This window comes from Oncorhynchus keta, chromosome 20 (genome assembly GCF_023373465.1).
Source record: "Oncorhynchus keta strain PuntledgeMale-10-30-2019 chromosome 20, Oket_V2, whole genome shotgun sequence".
In the NCBI taxonomy this organism is placed as follows: Eukaryota; Metazoa; Chordata; class Actinopteri; order Salmoniformes; family Salmonidae; genus Oncorhynchus; species Oncorhynchus keta.
The window spans coordinates 41,884,961-41,907,460 of NC_068440.1; the positions used below are offsets into that span (position 1 = coordinate 41,884,961).

At 48.2% G+C, this 22,500-nt stretch overlaps 1 protein-coding gene and 1 long non-coding RNA gene across 2 annotated transcripts in view; both read left to right on the plus strand.

The window, feature by feature from the left end:
• LOC118378200 (regulating synaptic membrane exocytosis protein 3-like) overlaps positions 1–22,500 on the plus strand; it is a 69,689-nt gene that overhangs the window by 35,238 nt on the left and 11,951 nt on the right. The window lies entirely within an intron of this gene.
• Positions 21,323–22,500, plus strand: part of LOC127910028 (uncharacterized) — a 1,622-nt gene continuing 444 nt past the window's right edge. The window contains exons 1-2 of the long non-coding RNA XR_008073689.1: positions 21,323–21,652; positions 21,777–22,034. This is a non-coding gene — a long non-coding RNA (uncharacterized LOC127910028). The remainder of the gene's footprint in view (positions 21,653–21,776; positions 22,035–22,500) is intronic.

Consider the following 22,500-nt stretch of genomic DNA (forward strand, 5'->3'; position numbering starts at 1 on the left):
GTGTGTGTGTGTGTGTGTGTGTGTGTGTGTGTGTGTGTGTGTGTGTGTGTGTGTGTGTGTGTGTGTGTGTGTGTGTGTGTGTGTGTGTGTGTGTGTGTGTGTGTGTGTGGAGGGGGGTTCGTAGCCGTGCCATCACCATGGCAAAATTCAAAATCTCATGTCATGTCATGTACTTTTACGTTCTCTCTCGCCTTCCTCTCTGGCCCTCTCTCTCCACTCTCCTGTTTTCAGGAAGGACTCAGTGTCTGACACATAAAAGTCATATTTCTAAAAGCCTATCAGTTCTCCTGCAGTGTGGTTAGATGATGCTGATCTACACACACACACACACACGCACACACACACGCACACACACACACACACACACACACACACACACACACACACACACACACACACACACACACACACACACACACACACACACACACACACACACACACACACACACACACACACACACACACACACACACACACACACACACACACACACACACACACACACACACTGTTATATGAGGCAGGTCTGCACCAGCTGTGATGGTCCACCTCATCTCTCTCGCGTTGTCTCATCCCTTTCGTTTTCTCTCACGCCCCTCCTGCTGTGAGTCTCCTCTTTTCTCTGTCCATCCCTCTTCTATCGCTCCTCTCTTCATCTTCTCGTGTCTCTCTCTTTCTCTCTATCGCACAGTCTCAATCTTTTCTTGCCAAGCTTTCCTTTTGAGATATCTCTCTTTCTCCCTCGTTATTTAGTCTATTCTTAGTGTGTTTTAACTGTAGCCGAGATCTAACCGAGCCTGTCGTCACCGAGCCTGTCGTCACCGAGCCTGTCATCACCGAGCCTGTCGTAACCGAGCCTGTCATAAACGAGCCTGTCATCACCGAGCCTGTCGTAACCGAGCCTGTCATCACCGAGCCTGTCGTAACCGAGCCTGTCGTAACCGAGCCTGTCATCACCGAGCCTGTCGTAACCGAGCCTGTCGTAACCGAGCCTGTCGTAACCGAGCCTGTCATCACCGAGCCTGTCATCACCGAGCCTGTCGTAACCGAGCCTGTCGTAAACGAGCCTGTCGTAACCGAGCCTGTCGTAACCGAGCCTGTCGTAGCCTGTCGTAACCGAGCCTGTCGTAACCGAGCCTGTCGTAAACGAGCCTGTCGTAACCGAGCCTGTCATAACCGAGGGTTACTCAGTGTGGTAGCAGAGAGACAGATCCATCTAGTCAGCAGGGTTACTCAGTGTGGTAGCAGAGAGACAGATCTGTCTAGTCACAGGGTTATTCAGTGTGGTAGCAGAGAGACAGATCTGTCTAGTCAGCAGGGTTATTCAGTGTGGTAGCAGAGAGACAGATCCATCTAGTCACAGGGTTACTCAGTGTGGTAGCAGAGAGACAGATCTGTCTAGTCACAGGGTTATTCAGTGTGGTAGCAGAGAGACAGATCTGTCTAGTCACAGGGTTATTCAGTGTGGTAGCAGAGAGACAGATCTGTCTAGTCAGCAGGGTTACTCAGTGTGGTAGCAGAGAGACAGATCTGTCTAGTCACAGGGTTATTCAGTGTGGTAGCAGAGAGACAGATCTGTCTAGTCAGCAGGGTTATTCAGTGTGGTAGCAGAGAGACAGATCTGTCTAGTCAGCAGGGTTACTCAGTGTGGTAGCAGAGAGACAGATCTGTCTAGTCAGCAGGGTTATTCAGTGTGGTAGCAGAGAGACAGATCTGTCTAGTCAGCAGGGTTATTCAGTGTGGTAGCAGAGAGACAGATCTGTCTAGTCACAGGGTTATTCAGTGTGGTAGCAGAGAGACAGATCTGTCTAGTCAGCAGGGTTACTCAGTGTGGTAGCAGAGAGACAGATCTGTCTAGTCACAGGGTTATTCAGTGTGGTAGCAGAGAGACAGATCTGTCTAGTCACAGGGTTATTCAGTGTGGTAGCAGAGAGACAGATCTGTCTAGTCACAGGGTTACTCAGTGTGGTAGCAGAGAGACAGATCTGTCTAGTCAGCAGGGTTATTCAGTGTGGTAGCAGAGAGACAGATCTGTCTAGTCAGCAGGGTTACTCAGTGTGGTAGCAGAGAGACAGATCTGTCTAGTCACAGGGTTATTCAGTGTGGTAGCAGAGAGACAGATCTGTCTAGTCAGCAGGGTTATTCAGTGTGGTAGCAGAGAGACAGATCTGTCTAGTCACAGGGTTATTCAGTGTGGTAGCAGAGAGACAGATCCGTCTAGTCAGCAGGGTTACTCAGTGTGGTAGCAGAGAGACAGATCCATCTAGTCACAGGGTTATTCAGTGTGGTAGCAGAGAGAGATCTGTCTAGTCACAGGGTTATTCAGTGTGGTAGCAGAGAGACAGATCTGTCTAGTCAGCAGGGTTATTCCGGGTGGTAGCAGAGAGACAGATCCGTCTAGTCAGCAGGGTTACTCAGTGTGGTAGCAGAGAGACAGATCCATCTAGTCAGCAGGGTTATTCAGTGTGGTAGCAGAGAGACAGATCCGTCTAGTCAGCAGGGTTACTCAGTGTGGTAGCAGAGAGACAGATCTGTCTAGTCACAGGGTTATTCAGTGTGGTAGCAGAGAGACAGATCTGTCTAGTCACAGGATTATTCAGTGTGGTAGCAGAGAGACAGATCTGTCTAGTCACAGGGTTACTCAGTGTGGTAGCAGAGAGACAGATCCATCTAGTCACAGGGTTATTCAGTGTGGTAGCAGAGAGACAGATCTGTCTAGTCAGCAGGGTTACTCAGTGTGGTAGCAGAGAGACAGATCCATCTAGTCACAGGGTTATTCAGTGTGGTAGCAGAGAGACAGATCCGTCTAGTCAGCAGGGTTATTCAGTGTGGTAGCAGAGAGACAGATCTGTCTAGTCAGCAGGGTTATTCAGTGTGGTAGCAGAGAGACAGATCTGTCTAGTCACAGGGTTACTCAGTGTGGTAGCAGAGAGACAGATCTGTCTAGTCACAGGGTTATTCAGTGTGGTAGCAGAGAGACAGATCTGTCTAGTCAGCAGGGTTACTCAGTGTGGTAGCAGAGAGACAGATCCATCTAGTCACAGGGTTATTCAGTGTGGTAGCAGAGAGACAGATCTGTCTAGTCAGCAGGGTTACTCAGTGTGGTAGCAGAGAGACAGATCTGTCTAGTCACAGGGTTATTCAGTGTGGTAGCAGAGAGACAGATCTGTCTAGTCACAGGGTTACTCAGTGTGGTAGCAGAGAGACAGATCTGTCTAGTCAGCAGGGTTACTCAGTGTGGTAGCAGAGAGACAGATCTGTCTAGTCAGCAGGGTTACTCAGTGTGGTAGCAGAGAGACAGATCCATCTAGTCACAGGGTTATTCAGTGTGGTAGCAGAGAGACAGATCCGTCTAGTCACAGGGTTATTCAGTGTGGTAGCAGAGAGACAGATCTGTCTAGTCAGCAGGGTTACTCAGTGTGGTAGCAGAGAGACAGATCTGTCTAGTCAGCAGGGTTATTCAGTGTGGTAGCAGAGAGACAGATCCATCTAGTCACAGGGTTACTCAGTGTGGTAGCAGAGAGACAGATCTGTCTAGTCAGCAGGGTTATTTAGTGTGGTAGCAGAGAGACAGATCCGTCTAGTCACAGGGTTATTCAGTGTGGTAGCAGAGAGACAGATCTGTCTAGTCACAGGGTTATTCAGTGTGGTAGCAGAGAGACAGATCTGTCTAGTCACAGGGTTATTCAGTGTGGTAGCAGAGAGACAGATCCATCTAGTCAGCAGGGTTATTCAGTGTGGTAGCAGAGAGACAGATCTGTCTAGTCAGCAGGGTTATTCAGTGTGGTAGCAGAGAGACAGATCTGTCTAGTCACAGGGTTATTCAGTGTGGTAGCAGAGAGACAGATCTGTCTAGTCAGCAGGGTTACTCAGTGTGGTAGCAGAGAGACAGATCTGTCTAGTCAGCAGGGTTATTCAGTGTGGTAGCAGAGAGACAGATCTGTCTAGTCAGCAGGGTTATTCAGTGTGGTAGCAGAGAGACAGATCTGTCTAGTCACAGGGTTATTCAGTGTGGTAGCAGAGAGACAGATCTGTCTAGTCACAGGGTTATTCAGTGTGGTAGCAGAGAGACAGATCTGTCTAGTCACAGGGTTATTCAGTGTGGTAGCAGAGAGACAGATCTGTCTAGTCACAGGGTTATTCAGTGTGGTAGCAGAGAGACAGATCTGTCTAGTCACAGGGTTACTTATTCAGTGTGGTAGCAGAGAGACAGATCTGTCTAGTCAGCAGGGTTATTCAGTGTGGTAGCAGAGAGACAGATCTGTCTAGTCAGCAGGGTTATTCAGTGTGGTAGCAGAGAGACAGATCTGTCTAGTCACAGGGTTATTCAGTGTGGTAGCAGAGAGACAGATATGTCTAGTCAGCAGGGTTATTCAGTGTGGTAGCAGAGAGACAGATCTGTCTAGTCACAGGGTTATTCAGTGTGGTAGCAGAGAGACAGATCTGTCTAGTCAGCAGGGTTATTCAGTGTGGTAGCAGAGAGACAGATCCATCTAGTCACAGGGTTATTCAGTGTGGTAGCAGAGAGACAGATCTGTCTAGTCACAGGGTTATTCAGTGTGGTAGCAGAGAGACAGATCTGTCTAGTCAGCAGGGTTATTCAGTGTGGTAGCAGAGAGACAGATCTGTCTAGTCAGCAGGGTTATTCAGTGTGGTAGCAGAGAGACAGATCCATCTAGTCAGCAGGGTTATTCAGTGTGGTAGCAGAGAGACAGATCCGTCTAGTCAGCAGGGTTACTCAGTGTGGTAGCAGAGAGACAGATCTGTCTAGTCACAGGGTTATTCAGTGTGGTAGCAGAGAGACAGATCTGTCTAGTCACAGGGTTATTCAGTGTGGTAGCAGAGAGACAGATCTGTCTAGTCACAGGGTTACTCAGTGTGGTAGCAGAGAGACAGATCCATCTAGTCACAGGGTTATTCAGTGTGGTAGCAGAGAGACAGATCTGTCTAGTCAGCAGGGTTACTCAGTGTGGTAGCAGAGAGACAGATCCATCTAGTCACAGGGTTATTCAGTGTGGTAGCAGAGAGACAGATCCGTCTAGTCAGCAGGGTTATTCAGTGTGGTAGCAGAGAGACAGATCTGTCTAGTCAGCAGGGTTATTCAGTGTGGTAGCAGAGAGACAGATCTGTCTAGTCACAGGGTTACTCAGTGTGGTAGCAGAGAGACAGATCTGTCTAGTCACAGGGTTATTCAGTGTGGTAGCAGAGAGACAGATCTGTCTAGTCAGCAGGGTTACTCAGTGTGGTAGCAGAGAGACAGATCCATCTAGTCACAGGGTTATTCAGTGTGGTAGCAGAGAGACAGATCTGTCTAGTCAGCAGGGTTACTCAGTGTGGTAGCAGAGAGACAGATCTGTCTAGTCACAGGGTTATTCAGTGTGGTAGCAGAGAGACAGATCTGTCTAGTCACAGGGTTAGCAGAGAGACAGATCTGTCTAGTCAGCAGGGTTATTCAGTGTGGTAGCAGTGTCACAGGGTTAGTGTGGTAGCAGAGAGACAGATCTGTCTAGTCAGCAGGGTTATTCAGTGTGGTATTAGAGAGACAGATCTGTCTAGTCAGCAGGGTTATTCAGTGTGGCAGCAGAGAGACAGATCTGTCTAGTCACAGGGTTATTCGGTGAGGTAGCAGAGAGACAGATCCGTCTAGTCACAGGGTTACTCAGTGTGGTAGCAGAGAGACAGATCCGTCTAGTCACAGGGTTACTCAGTGTGGTAGCAGAGAGACAGATCCGTCTAGTCAGCAGGGTTACTCAGTGTGGTAGCAGAGAGACAGATCTGTCTAGTCACAGGGTTATTCAGTGTGGTAGCAGAGAGACAGATCTGTCTAGTCACAGGGTTATTCAGTGTGGTAGCAGAGAGACAGATCTGTCTAGTCAGCAGGGTTACTCAGTGTGGTAGCAGAGAGACAGATCCATCTAGTCACAGGGTTATTCAGTGTGGTAGCAGAGAGACAGATCCGTCTAGTCAGCAGGGTTATTCAGTGTGGTAGCAGAGAGACAGATCTGTCTAGTCAGCAGGGTTATTCAGTGTGGTAGCAGAGAGACAGATCTGTCTAGTCACAGGGTTACTCAGTGTGGTAGCAGAGAGACAGATCTGTCTAGTCACAGGGTTATTCAGTGTGGTAGCAGAGAGACAGATCTGTCTAGTCACAGGGTTATTCAGTGTGGTAGCAGAGAGACAGATCTGTCTAGTCACAGGGTTACTCAGTGTGGTAGCAGAGAGACAGATCCATCTAGTCACAGGGTTATTCAGTGTGGTAGCAGAGAGACAGATCTGTCTAGTCAGCAGGGTTACTCAGTGTGGTAGCAGAGAGACAGATCTGTCTAGTCACAGGGTTATTCAGTGTGGTAGCAGAGAGACAGATCCGTCTAGTCACAGGGTTATTCAGTGTGGTAGCAGAGAGACAGATCCATCTAGTCAGCAGGGTTATTCAGTGTGGTAGCAGAGAGACAGATCCGTCTAGTCAGCAGGGTTATTCAGTGTGGTAGCAGAGAGACAGATCTGTCTAGTCACAGGGTTATTCGGTGAGGTAGCAGAGAGACAGATCCGTCTAGTCACAGGGTTACTCAGTGTGGTAGCAGAGAGACAGATCCGTCTAGTCACAGGGTTACTCAGTGTGGTAGCAGAGAGACAGATCCGTCTAGTCAGCAGGGTTACTCAGTGTGGTAGCAGAGAGACAGATCTGTCTAGTCACAGGGTTATTCAGTGTGGTAGCAGAGAGACAGATCTGTCTAGTCACAGGGTTATTCAGTGTGGTAGCAGAGAGACAGATCTGTCTAGTCACAGGGTTACTCAGTGTGGTAGCAGAGAGACAGATCCATCTAGTCACAGGGTTATTCAGTGTGGTAGCAGAGAGACAGATCTGTCTAGTCAGCAGGGTTACTCAGTGTGGTAGCAGAGAGACAGATCCATCTAGTCACAGGGTTATTCAGTGTGGTAGCAGAGAGACAGATCCGTCTAGTCAGCAGGGTTATTCAGTGTGGTAGCAGAGAGACAGATCTGTCTAGTCACAGGGTTACTCAGTGTGGTAGCAGAGAGACAGATCTGTCTAGTCACAGGGTTATTCAGTGTGGTAGCAGAGAGACAGATCTGTCTAGTCAGCAGGGTTACTCAGTGTGGTAGCAGTTACTCAGTGTGGTAGCAGAGAGACAGATCCGTCTAGTCACAGGGTTATTCAGTGTGGTAGCAGAGAGACAGATCTGTCTAGTCAGCAGGGTTACTCAGTGTGGTAGCAGAGAGACAGATCTGTCTAGTCACAGGGTTATTCAGTGTGGTAGCAGAGAGACAGATCCGTCTAGTCACAGGGTTATTCAGTGTGGTAGCAGAGAGACAGATCTGTCTAGTCAGCAGGGTTACTCAGTGTGGTAGCAGAGAGACAGATCTGTCTAGTCACAGGGTTATTCAGTGTGGTAGCAGAGAGACAGATCTGTCTAGTCAGCAGGGTTATTCAGTGTGGTAGCAGAGAGACAGATCTGTCTAGTCAGCAGGGTTATTCAGTGTGGTAGCAGAGAGACAGATCTGTCTAGTCAGCAGGGTTACTCAGTGTGGTAGCAGAGAGACAGATCTGTCTAGTCAGCAGGGTTATTCAGTGTGGTAGCAGAGAGACAGATCTGTCTAGTCAGGGGTTATTCAGTGTGGTAGCAGAGAGACAGATCTGTCTAGTCAGCAGGGTTACTCAGTGTGGTAGCAGAGAGACAGATCCATCTAGTCAGCAGGGTTACTCAGTGTGGTAGCAGAGAGACAGATCTGTCTAGTCAGCAGGGTTATTCAGTGTGGTAGCAGAGAGACAGATCTGTCTAGTCAGCAGGGTTATTCAGTGTGGTAGCAGAGAGACAGATCTGTCTAGTCAGCAGGGTTATTCAGTGTGGTAGCAGAGAGACAGATCTGTCTAGTCAGCAGGGTTACTCAGTGTGGTAGCAGAGAGACAGATCCGTCTAGTCAGCAGGGTTACTCAGTGTGGTAGCAGAGAGACAGATCCGTCTAGTCAGCAGGGTTACTCAGTGTGGTAGCAGAGAAACAGATCTGTCTAGTCACAGGGTTATTCAGTGTGGTAGCAGAGAGACAGATCTGTCTAGTCACAGGGTTACAGAGAGACAGATCAGTGTGGTAGCAGAGAGACAGATCTGTCTAGTCAGCAGGGTTACTCAGTGTGGTAGCAGAGAGACAGATCCGTCTAGTCAGCAGGGTTACTCAGTGTGGTAGCAGAGAGACAGATCCGTCTAGTCAGCAGGGTTACTCAGTGTGGTAGCAGAGAAACAGATCCATCTAGTCACAGGGTTATTCAGTGTGGTAGCAGAGAGACTTTATGACAGGCTCGAGGAGAGAAATCACGTTTGCCCTCCCCCTGTGGATGTCAGGAGTCTAGCTAAAACATTTACCGCAAATTGAATGTTCAATTTTGTAAGCTGGCCCTCGCTGTTCATGAAACTGTTCCCAAAGGTGTCCGATGGGGATGAGGTCAGGGCTCTGTGCAAGCCAGTCAAGTTCTTCCACACCGATCTCGATTTCCCTTCACTGGAACTAAGAGGACCTGGCCCAAACCATGAAAAAACAGGCCCAGACCATTATTCCTCCTCCACCAAACTTTACAGTTGGCACCATGCATTTGGGGCAGGTATCGTTTCTCCTGGCATCCGCCAAACCCAGATTCGTCCATCGGACTGCCAGATGGTGACTCCAGAGAATGCGTTTCCACTGCTTCAGAGTGGCTGCGAGTTTTACACCACTCCAGCTGACGCTTGGCATTGCGCGTTGTGATCTTAGGCTTGTCTGCTGCTGCTCGGCCATGGAAACCCATTTAATGAAGCTCCCGACGAACAGTTATTGTGCTGATGTTGCTTCCAGAGGCAGTTTGGAACTCGGTAATGAGTGTTGCAACCCGAGAACAGATCATTTTTACGCGCTAAGCGACTCAGCACTCAGCGGTCCCGTTCTGTGAGCTTGTGTGGTCTACCACTTCGCAGCTGAGCCGTTGTTGCTCCTAGACATTTCCACTTCACAATAACAGCACTTACAGTTGACCGTGGCAGCTCTAGCAGGGCAGAAATTTGACGAAAGGTGCCATGTTGAAAGTCACTGAGCTCTTCAGTACAGGCTATTCTACTGCCATTGTTTGTCTATGGAGATTGCATGGATGTGTGCTCGAGTTTATACAAGTGTCAACAACAGGTGTGTCTGAAATAGCCGAATCCACTAATTTGAAATATCCAAATCCACTAATTTGAAGGAGTGTCCACATACTTTTGGCCATGTGTATTTATTCATAATCAGATGAAATATCACAAGAGGTAAATAGCAATAATGTTAAAAACAATGTAAAAGAAGCATTTTCATGTCCCTGACAAACGGGAGAAATTGATCAGGGGGGATAGACCCATGTTACCATGACGACGTAGACGGCCTTTGCTGGGCTTTTGTTTCTGTTTACTCCTGCTGCCGCTTGTTTAACTCATCATGTTTAACTCATTGTTTCTTTAACTCATCATAACTCATTTTACTCATCATGTTTAACTCATTGTTTCTTTAACTCATCATAACTCATTTTACTCATCATATTTAACTCATTGTTTCTTTAACTCATCATAACTCATTTTACTCATCATGTTTAACTCATTGTTTCTTTAACTCATCATAACTCATTTTACTCATCATATTTAACTCATTGTTTCTTTAACTCATCATAACTCATTTTACTCATCATGTTTAACTCATTGTTTCTTTAACTCATCTGCCCGCTGCATAACGTCAATGTCTAAAGGATCCTCAGCTGTCTTCCTCTCCCTGGCCACTGGAGCTGGTTCAGGGAGATGATGGCGGGGGTTGATGGGAGATGCAGGTCAGAGAGCAATGTGTGCATTCTCGGACGGTGGGTTGGGTGCTGGTGAGAAGAGCTTGGGCTTTGGGGAGAGGGGGCAGGATCGGTGATGAACCAGGCCAGGGTGATGAACCAGACCAGGGTGATGAACCAGGCCAGGATGATGAACCAGACCAGGGTGATGAACCAGACCAGGGTGATGAACCAGGCCAGGGTGATGAACCAGGCCAGGGTGATGAACGAGGCAAGGATCGGTGATGAACCAGACCAGGGTGATGAACCAGGCCAGTGTGATGAACCAGGCCAGGGTGATGAACCAGACCAGGGTGATGAACCAGAGCATGGTGATGAACCAGGCCACTGTGATGAACCAGACCAGGGTGATGAACCAGACCAGGGTGATGAACCAGACCAGGGTGATGAACCAGGCCAGGTTGATGAACCAGACCAGGGTGATGAACCAGTCCAGGGTGATGAACCAGGCCAGGGTGATGAACCAGACCATGGTGATGAACCAGGCCAGGGTGATGAACCAGACCAGGGTGATGAACCAGTCCAGGGTGATGAACCAGACCAGGGTGATGATGAACCAGACCAGGGTGATGAACCAGGCCAGGGTGATGAACCAGACCAGGGTGATGAACCAGACCATGGTGATGAACCAGGCCAAGGTGATGAACCAGACCAGGGTGATGAACCAGTCCAGGGTGATGAACCAGACCAGGGTGATGATGAACCAGACCAGGGTGATGAACCAGGCCAGGATCGGTGATGAACCAGGCCAGGGTGATGAACAAGGCAAGGGAGGTGATGAACCAGACCAGGGTGATGAACCAGGCCAGGGTGATGAACCAGGCCAGGATCGGTGATGAACCAGGCCAGGGTGATGAACGAGGCAAGGGAGGTGATGAACAAGACCAGGGTGATGAACCAGACCAGGGTGATGAACCAGGCCAGGGTGATGAACCAGGCCAGGATGATGAACCAGACCAGGGTGATGAACCAGACCAGGGTGATGAACCAGGCCAGGTTGATGAACCAGACCAGGGTGATGAACCAGTCCAGGGTGATGAACCAGGCCAGGGTGATGAACCAGGCCAGGGTGATGAACCAGTCCAGGGTGATGAACCAGACCAGGGTGATGATGAACCAGACCAGGGTGATGAACCAGGCCAGGGTGATGAACCAGACCAGGGTGATGAACCAGACCATGGTGATGAACCAGGCCAAGGTGATGAACCAGACCAGGGTGATGAACCAGTCCAGGGTGATGAACCAGACCAGGGTGATGATGAACCAGACCAGGGTGATGAACCAGGCCAGGGTGATGAACCAGGCCAGGGTGATGAACAAGGCAAGGGAGGTGATGAACCAGACCAGGGTGATGAACCAGGCCAGGGTGATGAACCAGGCCAGGATCGGTGATGAACCAGGCCAGGGTGATGAACGAGGCAAGGGAGGTGATGAACCAGACCAGGGTGATGAACCAGACCAGGGTGATGAACCAGGCCAGGGTGATGAACCAGGCCAGGATGATGAACCAGACCAGGGTGATGAACCAGGCCAGGGTGATGAACCAGGCCAGGGTGATGAACCAAGCCAGGGTGGTGATGAACCAGACCAGGGTCATGAACCAGGCCAGGGTGATGATGAACCAGACCAGGATGATGATGAACCAGACCAGGATGTTGATGAACCAGACCAGGATGATGATGAACCAGACCGGGGTGATGAACTAGGCCAGGGTGATGAACCAGGCCAGGGTGATGATGAACCAGACCAGGGTGATGATGAACCAGACCAGGGTGATGATGAACCAGGCCAGGGTGGTGAACCAGGCCAGGATGATGAACCAGACCAGGGTGATGATGAACCAGGCCAGGGTGATGAACCAGACCAGGGTGATGAACCAGGCCAGGATGATGAACCAGACCAGGGTGATGAACCAGGCCAGGGTGATGAACCAGGCCAGGGTGATGAACCAAGCCAGGGTGGTGATGAACCAGACCAGGGTCATGAACCAGGCCAGGGTGATGATGAACCAGACCAGGATGATGATGAACCAGACCAGGATGTTGATGAACCAGACCAGGATGATGATGAACCAGACCGGGGTGATGAACTAGGCCAGGGTGATGAACCAGGCCAGGGTGATGATGAACCAGACCAGGGTGATGATGAACCAGACCAGGGTGATGATGAACCAGGCCAGGGTGGTGAACCAGGCCAGGATGATGAACCAGACCAGGGTGATGATGAACCACGCCAGGGTGATGAACCAGACCAGGGTGATGAACCAGGCCAGGATGATGAACCAGACCAGGGTGATGAACTAGGCCAGGGTGATGAATCAGGCCAGGGTGATGATGAACAAGACCAGGGTGATGAACTAGGCCAGGATGATGAACCAGGCCAGGGTGATGAACTAGGCCAGGGTGATGAACCAGGCCAGGGTGATGATGAACCAGACCAGGGTGATGATGAACCAGGCCAGGGTGATGATGAACCAGACCAGGGTGATGATGAACCAGACCAGGGTGATGATGAACCAGACCAGGGTGATGATGAACCAGACCAGGGTGATGATGAACCAGGCCAGGGTGATGAACCAGGCCAGGATGATGATGAACCAGACCAGGGTGATGATGAACCAGACCAGGGTGATGATGAACCAGGCCAGGGTGATGAACCAGGCCAGGATGATGAACCAGACCAGGGTGATGAACCAGGCCAGGGTGATGAACAAGACCAGGGTGATGATGAACAAGACCAGGGTGATGAACCAGACCAGGGTGATGAACCAGACGAGGGTGATGAACCAGACCAGGGTGATGATGAACCACCTGTAGATGGGTCATCGGGGTTCTGCTCTGTCTCTGGACAGTCCTAAACACCACTCCCCTCCCACACCTACAAGCAGATGACCAATACATTAGAATACATTGGAATATATTAGATATTAGCCTAATACATTAGGCTACTTTGAGTTAATCAAAAGCAGATCAATTCAGTATCAAATTACATGGTACCATGTAATTTGATACTGAATTGATCTGCTTTTGATTAGAGAGACAAAGCTGAAGGATTGAAGAACACTAACAAAATAGACGAGAGATATTAACAGAGAGTGGAAAGGGTTAATAATTAATGAATACATAATTAAACTAGAAAGAGAGAGAGAGAGATGGAGAAAATCACAGTCTACTTGAACAATACTCAATGTCATGTCGTGTGTGTAGGTGGCAGGGAAGTAGCAGGAGAATCAAACCTGGTATAACAGAGTAGGTTATTAATCAGTTGTTTTGAGTAAAAGCATTTTAACTCAAAGTAGCCTAATGTATTAGGCTAATATCTAATATACACTAATTAACTGTAATTAATTAAAACAGTCAGATAACAAAGCTCTGTAACACACACACACACACACACACACACACACACACACACACACACACACACACACACACACACACACACACACACACACACACACACACACACACACACACACACACACACACACACACACACACACACACACACACACACACACACACACACACACACACACACACACACACACACACACACACACACACACACACACACACACACACACACACACACACACACACACACATACACACACACACACACTCATACACGCAAACACACGTACGAACACACACGGCTATGATCGCGCCGACAGAGATGGTCGCCTCACTTCTAGTTCTTAGGAAACTATGCAGTATTTTATTTTTCATGTATTATTTACCACCCAAGGAAATCTCAAGTCTTATTACATACTACTACTCGATATAAGAGCAATATTAACTTACCAACATTCCGAACCAGGAACACGACTTTCCCGAAGCGGATCATCTGTTTGGACCTCCACCCAGGACACTGGATCTAATTCCAGTAGTCGACCCATAACAACGGCGCCACAGAAGTGGCAGGCGAAGTGGCCACCTGTTCAGGCTCCGTAGACGGGCACATCGCCCACCACTCCAGAGTGTAATGCTAGCCAATGTCCAGTCTCTTGACAACAAGGTAGACGGAATTCGAACGAGGGGTTGCCTTCCAGAGAGACATCAGAGACTGTAACATTCTCTGTTTCACGGAAACATGGCTCACTCGGGATATGTTGTCGGAATGCTTTATGATTAACGACTCATGGTGTAATCATAACAACATACAGGAACTCAAGACCTTCTGCTCACTCGACCTAGAATTCCTTGCAATTAATTGTCAGCCATTTTACCTACCAAGAGAATTCTCCTCAGTTATTGTCACAGCTGTGTACATTCCCCCTGAAGCAGACACCAAGGCGGCCATCAAGGAACTTCACTGGACTATATGGAAACCATCCTGAGGAATGGAATCCCAGGAATCCCAGTTCGACAATAAATGTTTGTTTTGTTCGATAAAGTCCATCATTTATGTCCAAATACCTCATTTTTGTTTGCGCGTTTAGTTCACAAATCCAAATTCATGAGGCGCGAGCACTAGGTCCAGACGAAATGTCAAAAAGTTCCGTTACAGTTCGTAGAAACATGACAAGCGATGTATAGAATCAATCTTTAGGGTGTTTTTAAAATAAATCTTCAATAATGTTTCAACCGGAGAATTCCTTTGTCTTTAGAAATGCAATGGAACGCAGCTACCTCTCACGGGAGCGTGTGTGATCAGCTCAAGGATACTCTGGCAGACCTCTGGTTGAAACAGCTTTCTTTCTCTCTCCCTTCACAGTAGAAGCCTCAAACAAGGTTCTAAAGACTGTTGACATCTAGTGGAAGCCTTAGGAAGTGCAATATGACCCCATAGACACTGTGTGTTTGATAGGCCAAGAGTTGAAAAACTATAAACCTCAGATTTCCCACTTCCTGGTTGGATTTTATCTCAGGTTTTTGCCTGCCATATGAGTTCTGTTATACTCACAGACATCATTCAAACAGTTTTAGAAACTTCAGAGTGTTTTCTATCCATGTCTAATACTATGCCTATCTTAGCTTCTGGGCCTGAGTAGCAGGCAGTTTACTCTGGGCATCTTATTCATCCAAGCTACTCAATACTGACCCCCAGCCATAAGAAGTAAAATAGTGAAACTTAGCAAAACAAACAATAAACAAACAAACAAACAAACAAAACAACAAACCGTGACAACAGAGGTGCTACATGAACTAACTCAAAACGATATCCCATAACACACAGGTGGAAAAATGCTACTTAAGTATGATAAATACTAAATAATATATATATATATAAATAATAATAAATTAAATATGATCCCCAATTAGAGACAACGATAGCCAGCTGCCTCTAATTGGGAAACATACCAAAACACCAACATAGAAAAAAACCAAACAAGAACCTCCACATAGAAAATATAAACTGGACTAAATCCCTAGTCCTGACCTACTACTACCATAGAAAACAAAGGCTTCCTATTGGTCAGGAAGATATAACAGCTAACCTACATGCCTTTTGTTGTGGCACTTTTATAACTGGTCTTTATACTGATATGTCTAGCCAGACACCTAGGTATTTACAGTTGTCCACATATTCAGAACTGTCCAGAGTAGTGATGCTGGACGGGCGAGCAGGTGCGGGCAGTGATCGATTGAATAGCATCCATTTAGTTTTACTTGCATTTAAGAGCAGTTGGAGGCCACGGAAGGAGAGCTGTATGTTTATTGAAGCTCATCCGAAGGTTTGTTAACACAGTGCCCAAAGAAGGGCCAGAGGTATACAGAATGGTGTCGTCTGCGTAGAGGTGGATCAGAGAATCACCAGCAACAAGAGCGACATCATTGATGTATACTGAGAAGAGAGTCGGCCGAGAATTGAACCCTGTGGCACCCCCATGCCAGAGGTCCGGACAACAGGCCCTCCGATTTGACACACTGAACTCTATCAGAGAAGTTGTTGGTGAACCAGGCGAGGCAATCATTTGAGAAACCAAGGCTGTCGAGTCTGCCAATAAGAATATGATGATTGACAGAGTCGAAAGCCTTGGCCAGGTCGATGAATACGGCTGCACAGTAATGTCTCTTATCAATGGTGGTTAAGATATCGTTTAGGACCTTGAGCGTGGCTGAGGTGCACCCATGACCAGCTCTGAAACCAGATTGCATAGCGGAGAAGGTATGGTGGGATTCGAAATGGTCAGTAATTTGTTTGTTAACTTGGCTTTCGAAGACCTTAGAAAGACAGGGTAGGATAGATATAGGTCTGTAGCAGTTTGGGTCTAGAGTGTCACCCCCTTTGAAGAGGGGGATGACCGCGGCAGCTTTCCAATCTTTGGGAATCTCAGACGATACGAAAGAGAGGTTGAACAGGCTAGTAATAGGGGTTGCAACAATTTCGGCAGATCATTTTAGAAAGAGAGGGTCCAGATTGTCTAGCCCGGCTGATTTGGACATTTTGCAGATCTTTCAGAACATCAGCTATCTGGATTTGGGTGAAGGAGAAATGGTGGGGGCTTTGGCGGGTTGCTGTGGAGGGTGCCGGGCAGTTGACCGGGGTAGGGGTAGCTATGTGGAAAGCATGGCCAGCCGTAGAGAAATGCTTCTTGAAATTCTCAATTATAGTGGATTTATCGATGGTGACAATGTTTCCTAGCCTCAGAGAAGTGGGCAGCTGGGAGGAGGTGCTCTTATTCTCCATGGACTTTACAGTGTCCCAGAACTTTTCTGAGTTTGTACTACAGGATGCAAATTTCCGCTTGAAAAATCTAGCCTTAGCTTTCCAACTGCCTGTGTATATTTGTTCCTAACTTCCCTGAAAAGTTGCATATCATGGGGGCTATTCGATGCTAATGGCCTTCTGTAGCACAGTTGGTAGAGCATGGCGCTTGTAATGCCAGGGTAGTGGGTTCGATTCCCGGGACCACCCATACGTAGAATGTATGCACACATGACTGTAAGTCGCTTTGGATAAAAGCGTCTGCTAAATGGCATATATTATTATATTATATATTTAATGCAGAACGCCACAGGATGTTTTTGTGCTGGTCAAGGGCAGACATGTCTGGAGTGAACCAAGGGCTATATCTGTTCCTAGTTCTACATTTTCGGAATGGGGCATGTTTATTTAAGGTGGCGAGGAAGGCACTTTTAAAGAATGAAGAAGAAGGCACACGGAGAAAGAGAAGAGCGGAGAAGAGATGACGAGAGAGGAGAGGAGATGACGTGAGAGGAGAGGAGATGACGAGAGAGGAGAGGAGATGACGAGAGAGGAAAGGAGGAGAGAGAAGAGGAGATGAGAGGAGGAGAGAGGAGAGGAGAGAAGAGGAGGATAGAGGAAACTAACTACTCATTTAGCAGACGCTCTTATCCAGAGCGACTTACAAATTGGTGCATTCACCTTATGACATCCAGTAGAACAGTCACTTTACAATAGTGCATCTACATCTTAAGGGGGGTGAGAAGGATTACTTATCCTATCCTAGGTATTCTTTAAAGAGGTGGGGTTTCAGGTGTCTCCGGAAAGGTGGTGATTGACTCCGCTGTCCTGGCGTCGTGAGGGAGTTTGTTCCACCATTGGGGGCCAGAGCAGCGAACAGTTTTGACTGGGCTGAGCGGGAACTGTACTTCCTCAGAGGTAGGGAGGCGAGCAGGCCAGAGGTGGATGAACGCAGTGCCCTTGTTTGGGTGTAGGGCCTGATCAGAGCCTGGAGGTACTGAGGTGCCGTTCCCCTCACAGCTCCGTAGGCAAGCACCATGGTCTTGTAGCGGATGCAGCTTCAACTGGAAGCCAGTGGAGAGAGCGGAGGAGCGGGGTGACGTGAGAGAACTTGGGAAGGTTGAACACCAGACAGGCTGCGGCGTTCTGGATGAGTTGTAGGGGTTTAATGGCACAGGCAGGGAGCCCAGCCAACAGCGAGTTGCAGTAATCCAGACGGGAGATGACAAGTGCCTGGATTAGGACCTGCGCCGCTTCCTGTGTGAGGCAGGGTCGTACTCTGCGGATGTTGTAGAGCATGAACCTACAGGAACAGGCCACCGCCTTGATGTTAGTTGAGAACGACAGGGTGTTGTCCAGGATCACGCCAAGGTTCTTAGCGCTCTGGGAGGAGGACACAGTGGAGTTGTCAACCGTGATGGCGAGATCATGGAACGGGCAGTCCTTCCCGGGAGGAAGAGCAGCTCCGTCTTGCCGAGGTTCAGCTTGAGGTGGTGATCCGTCATCCACACTGATATGTCTGCCAGACATGCAGAGATGCGATTCGCCACCTGGTCATCAGAAGGGGGAAAGGAGAAGATTAATTGTGTGTCGTCTGCATAGCATTGATAGGAGAGACCATGTGAGGTTATGACAGAGCCAAGTGACTTGGTGTATAGCGAGAATAGGAGAGGGCCTAGAACAGAGCCCTGGGGGACACCAGTGGTGAGAGCGCGTGGTGAGGAGACAGATTCTCGCCACGCCACCTGGTAGGAGCGACCTGTCAGGTAGGACGCAATCCAAGCGTGGGCTGCGCCGGAGATGCCCAACTCGGAGAGGGTGGAGAGGAGGATCTGATGGTTCACAGTATCGAAGGCAGCCGATAGGTCTAGAAGGATGAGAGCAGAGGAGAGAGAGTTAGCTTTAGCAGTGCGGAGCGCCTCCGTGATGCAGAGAAGAGCAGTCTCAGTTGAATGACTAGTCTTGAAACCTGACTGATTTGGATCAAGAAGGTCATTCTGAGAGAGATAGCGGTAGAGCTGGCCAAGGACGGCACGTTCAAGAGTTTTGGAGAGAAAAGAAAGAAGGGATACTGGTCTGTAGTTGTTGACATCGGAGGGATCGAGTGTAGGTTTTTTCAGAAGGGGTGCAACTCTCGCTCTCTTGAGGACGGAAGGGACGTAGCCAGCGGTCAGGGATGAGTTGATGAGCGAGGTGAGGTAAGGGAGAAGGTCTCCGGAAATGATCTGGAGAAGAGAGGAGGGGATAGGGTCAAGCGGGCAGGTTGTTGGGCGGCCGGCCGTCACAAGACGCGAGATTTCATCTGGAGAGAGGGGAGAAAGAGGTCAGAGCACAGGGTAGGGCAGTGTGAGCAGAACCAGCGGTGTTGTTTGACTTAGCAAACGAGGATCGGATGTCGTCGACCTTCTTTTCAAAATGGTTGACGAAGTCATCTGCAGAGAGGGAGGAGGGGGGGGGGGAGGATTCAGGAGGGAGGAGAAGGTGGCAAAGAGCTTCCTAGGGTTAGAGGCAGATGCTTGGAATTTAGAGTGGTAGAAAGTGGCTTTAGCAGCAGAGACAGAGGAGGAAAATGTAGAGAGGAGGGAGTGAAAGGATGCCAGGTCAGCAGGGAGGCGAGTTTTCCTCCATTTCCGCTCGGCTGCCCGGAGCCCTGTTCATGGTTAATATAGACAGTATACAGTATACAGTATACATGGTTAATATAGACAGTATACATGGTTAATATAGACAGTATACATGTTTAATATAGACACTATACATGGTTAATATAGACAGTATACATGGTTAATATAGACAGTATACATGGTTAATATAGACAGTATACAGTATACATGGTTAATATAGACAGTAGACAGTATACAGGGTTAATATAGAAAGTAGACAGTATACATGGTTAATATAGACAGTATACCGTATACAGGGTTAATATAGACAGTAGACAGTATACATGGTTAATATAGACAGTATACATGGTTAATATAGACAGTATACATGGTTAATATAGACAGTATACATGGTTAATATAGACAGTATACATGGTTAATATAGACAGTATACATGGTTAATATAGACGCGGATGCTACGCTACAGGACTGTTTTGCACAGACTGGAATATGTTCTGGGATTCATCCAATGGCATTGAGGAGTACACCACCTCAGTCACCGGCTTCATCAATAAGTGCATCGATGACGTCTTCCCGACAGTGACCGTACGTACATATCCCAACCAGAAGCCATGGGTTACAGGCAACATCCGCATCGAGCTAAAGGCTGGAGCTGCCGCTTTCAAGGAGCGGGACACTAAGCCGGACACTTATAAGAAATCCCAGACGAACCATCAGACAAACAAAGCGTCACTACTAAGATTGAATCCTACTGCACTGGCTCTGGTGTTCGTCGGATGTGGCAGCACTTGAAAACTATTACGGACTACAAAGGGAAACCCAGACGTGAGCTGCCTAGTGATGCGAGCCTACCAGACAAACTAAATGAATGAAGCATGCACGAGAGCATCAGCTGTTAATATAACTATTACAGACTACAAAGGAAAACCCAGTCGCAAGCTGACCAGTGACGCGAGCCTACCAATCAAGCTAAATGCCTTTTGTACTCGATTCGTGGCAAGCAACACTGAAGCACACATGAGAGCACCAGCTGTTTTTGACGACTGTGTGATAACGTTCTCGGTAGCCGATTTGAGCAAGACCTTTAATAAACAGGTCAACATTCACAAAGCCGAGGGGCCAGACAGATTACCAGGAGGTGTATTCAAAGCAGGCGTGGACCAACTATCAAGTGTCTTCACTGACATTTTCAACCTCTCCCTGACTGAGTCTGTAATACCTACATGTTTCAAACAGACCACCATAGTCCCTGTGACCAAGGAAGGGAAGGTAACCTGCCTAAATGATTAGCGCCCCGTAGCACTCACGTCGGTAGCCATGAAGTGCTTTGAAAGGGTGGTTATGGCTCACATCAACAGCATCCTCCCAGAAACCCTAGACCCACTCCAATTCACATACTGCCTCAACAGATCCACAGGTGACGCAATCTCAATCACACTCCACACTGCCCTTTCCCACATGGACAAAGGGAACACCTATGAGAGAATGCTGTTCATTGGCTACAGCTCAGTGTTCAATAGCATAGTGCCCTCAAAGTTCATCACTAAGCTAAGGACCCTGGGACTAAACACATCCCTCTGTAACTGGATCCTGGACTTCCTGACGGGCTGCCCCCAGGTGGTAAGGGTAAGTAACTACACGTCATGGTCCAAACACACCAAGACAGTCGTGAAGAAGGCACGACAACACCTTTCCCCCCCCTCAGGAGACTGAAAAGATGATGACATCAGTCCCCAGATCCTCAAAAAGTTATACAGCTGCATCATCGAGAGCATCCTGACTGGTTGCATCACCGCCTGGTATGGCAACTGCTCGGCATCTGACCGTAAGCCGCTACAGAGAGTAGTGCGTACGGCCCAGTACATCACTGGGGCCAAGCTTCCTGCCATCCAGGATCTATATACTGGGCGGTATCAGAGGAAGGCCCAATAAAAGTCACCCAAGTCAGACTGTTCCTTCTGATACCGCATGGTAAGCTGAACCGTAGCGCCAAGTCTAGGTCCAAAAGGCTCCTTAACAGCTTCGACCATAAGACTGCAGAACAACTACTACCTCCAGGCCATAAGACTGCTCAACAATTAATCAAATGGCCACCAGACTATTTACTTTGACCCCCCTCCATTTGTTTTGTACACTGCTGCTACTCTCTGTTTATTATCTATGCATAGTCACTGCTCACCCCCCTACATGTATAAATAACCTTGACTAGCCTGTAACCCCCCACATATACTTGGTACCTGTACCCTATAGCCTCATTATTGCTGTTTTATTGTGTTACTTTTTATTTTATTTTATTATTGACATGTTGTACTTTTAACTCCAACCCTGTTCCTGGAGAGATACCCTCCTGTAGGTTTTAACTCCAACCCTGTTCCTGGAGAGATACCCTCCTGTAGGTTTTAACTCCAACCCTGTTCCTGGAGAGATACCCTCCTGTAGGTTTTAACTCCAACCCTGTTCCTGGAGAGATACCCTCCTGTAGGTTTTAACTCCAACCCTGTTCCTGGAGAGATACCCTCCTGTAGGTTTTAACTCCAACCCTGTTCCTGGAGACCCTCCTGTTTTTAACTCCAACCCTGTTCCTGAGAGATACCCTCCTGTAGGTTTTAACTCCAACCCTGTTCCTGGAGAGATACCTTCCTGTAGTAGGTTTTAACTCCAACCCTGTTCCTGGAGAGATACCCTCCTGTAGGTTTTAACTCCAACCCTGTTCCTGGAGAGATACCCTCCTGTAGGTTTTAACTCCAACCCTGTTCCTGGAGAGATACCCTCCTGTAGGTTTTAACTCCAACCCTGTTCCTGGAGAGATACCCTCCTGTAGGTTTTAACTCCAACCCTGTTCCTGGAGAGATACCTTCCTGTAGGTTTTAACTCCAACCCTGTTCCTGGAGAGATACCCTCCTGTAGGTTTTAACTCCAACCCTGTTCCTGGAGAGATACCTTCCTGTAGGTTTTAACTCCAACCCTGTTCCTGGAGAGATACCCTCCTGTAGGTTTTAACTCCAACCCTGTTCCTGGAGAGATACCTTCCTGTAGGTTTTAACTCCAACCCTGTTCCTGGAGAGATACCCTCCTGTAGGTTTTAACTCCAACCCTGTTCCTGGAGAGATACCTTCCTGTAGGTTTTAACTCCAACCCTGTTCCTGGAGAGATACCCTCCTGTAGGTTTTAACTCCAACCCTGTTCCTGGAGAGATACCTTCCTGTAGTAGGTTTTAACTCCAACCCTGTTCCTGGAGAGATACCCTCCTGTAGGTTTTAACTCCAACCCTGTTCCTGGAGAGATACCCTCCTGTAGGTTTTAACTCCAACCCTGTTCCTGGAGAGATACCTCCTGTAGGTTTTAACTCCAACCCTGTTCCTGGAGAGATACC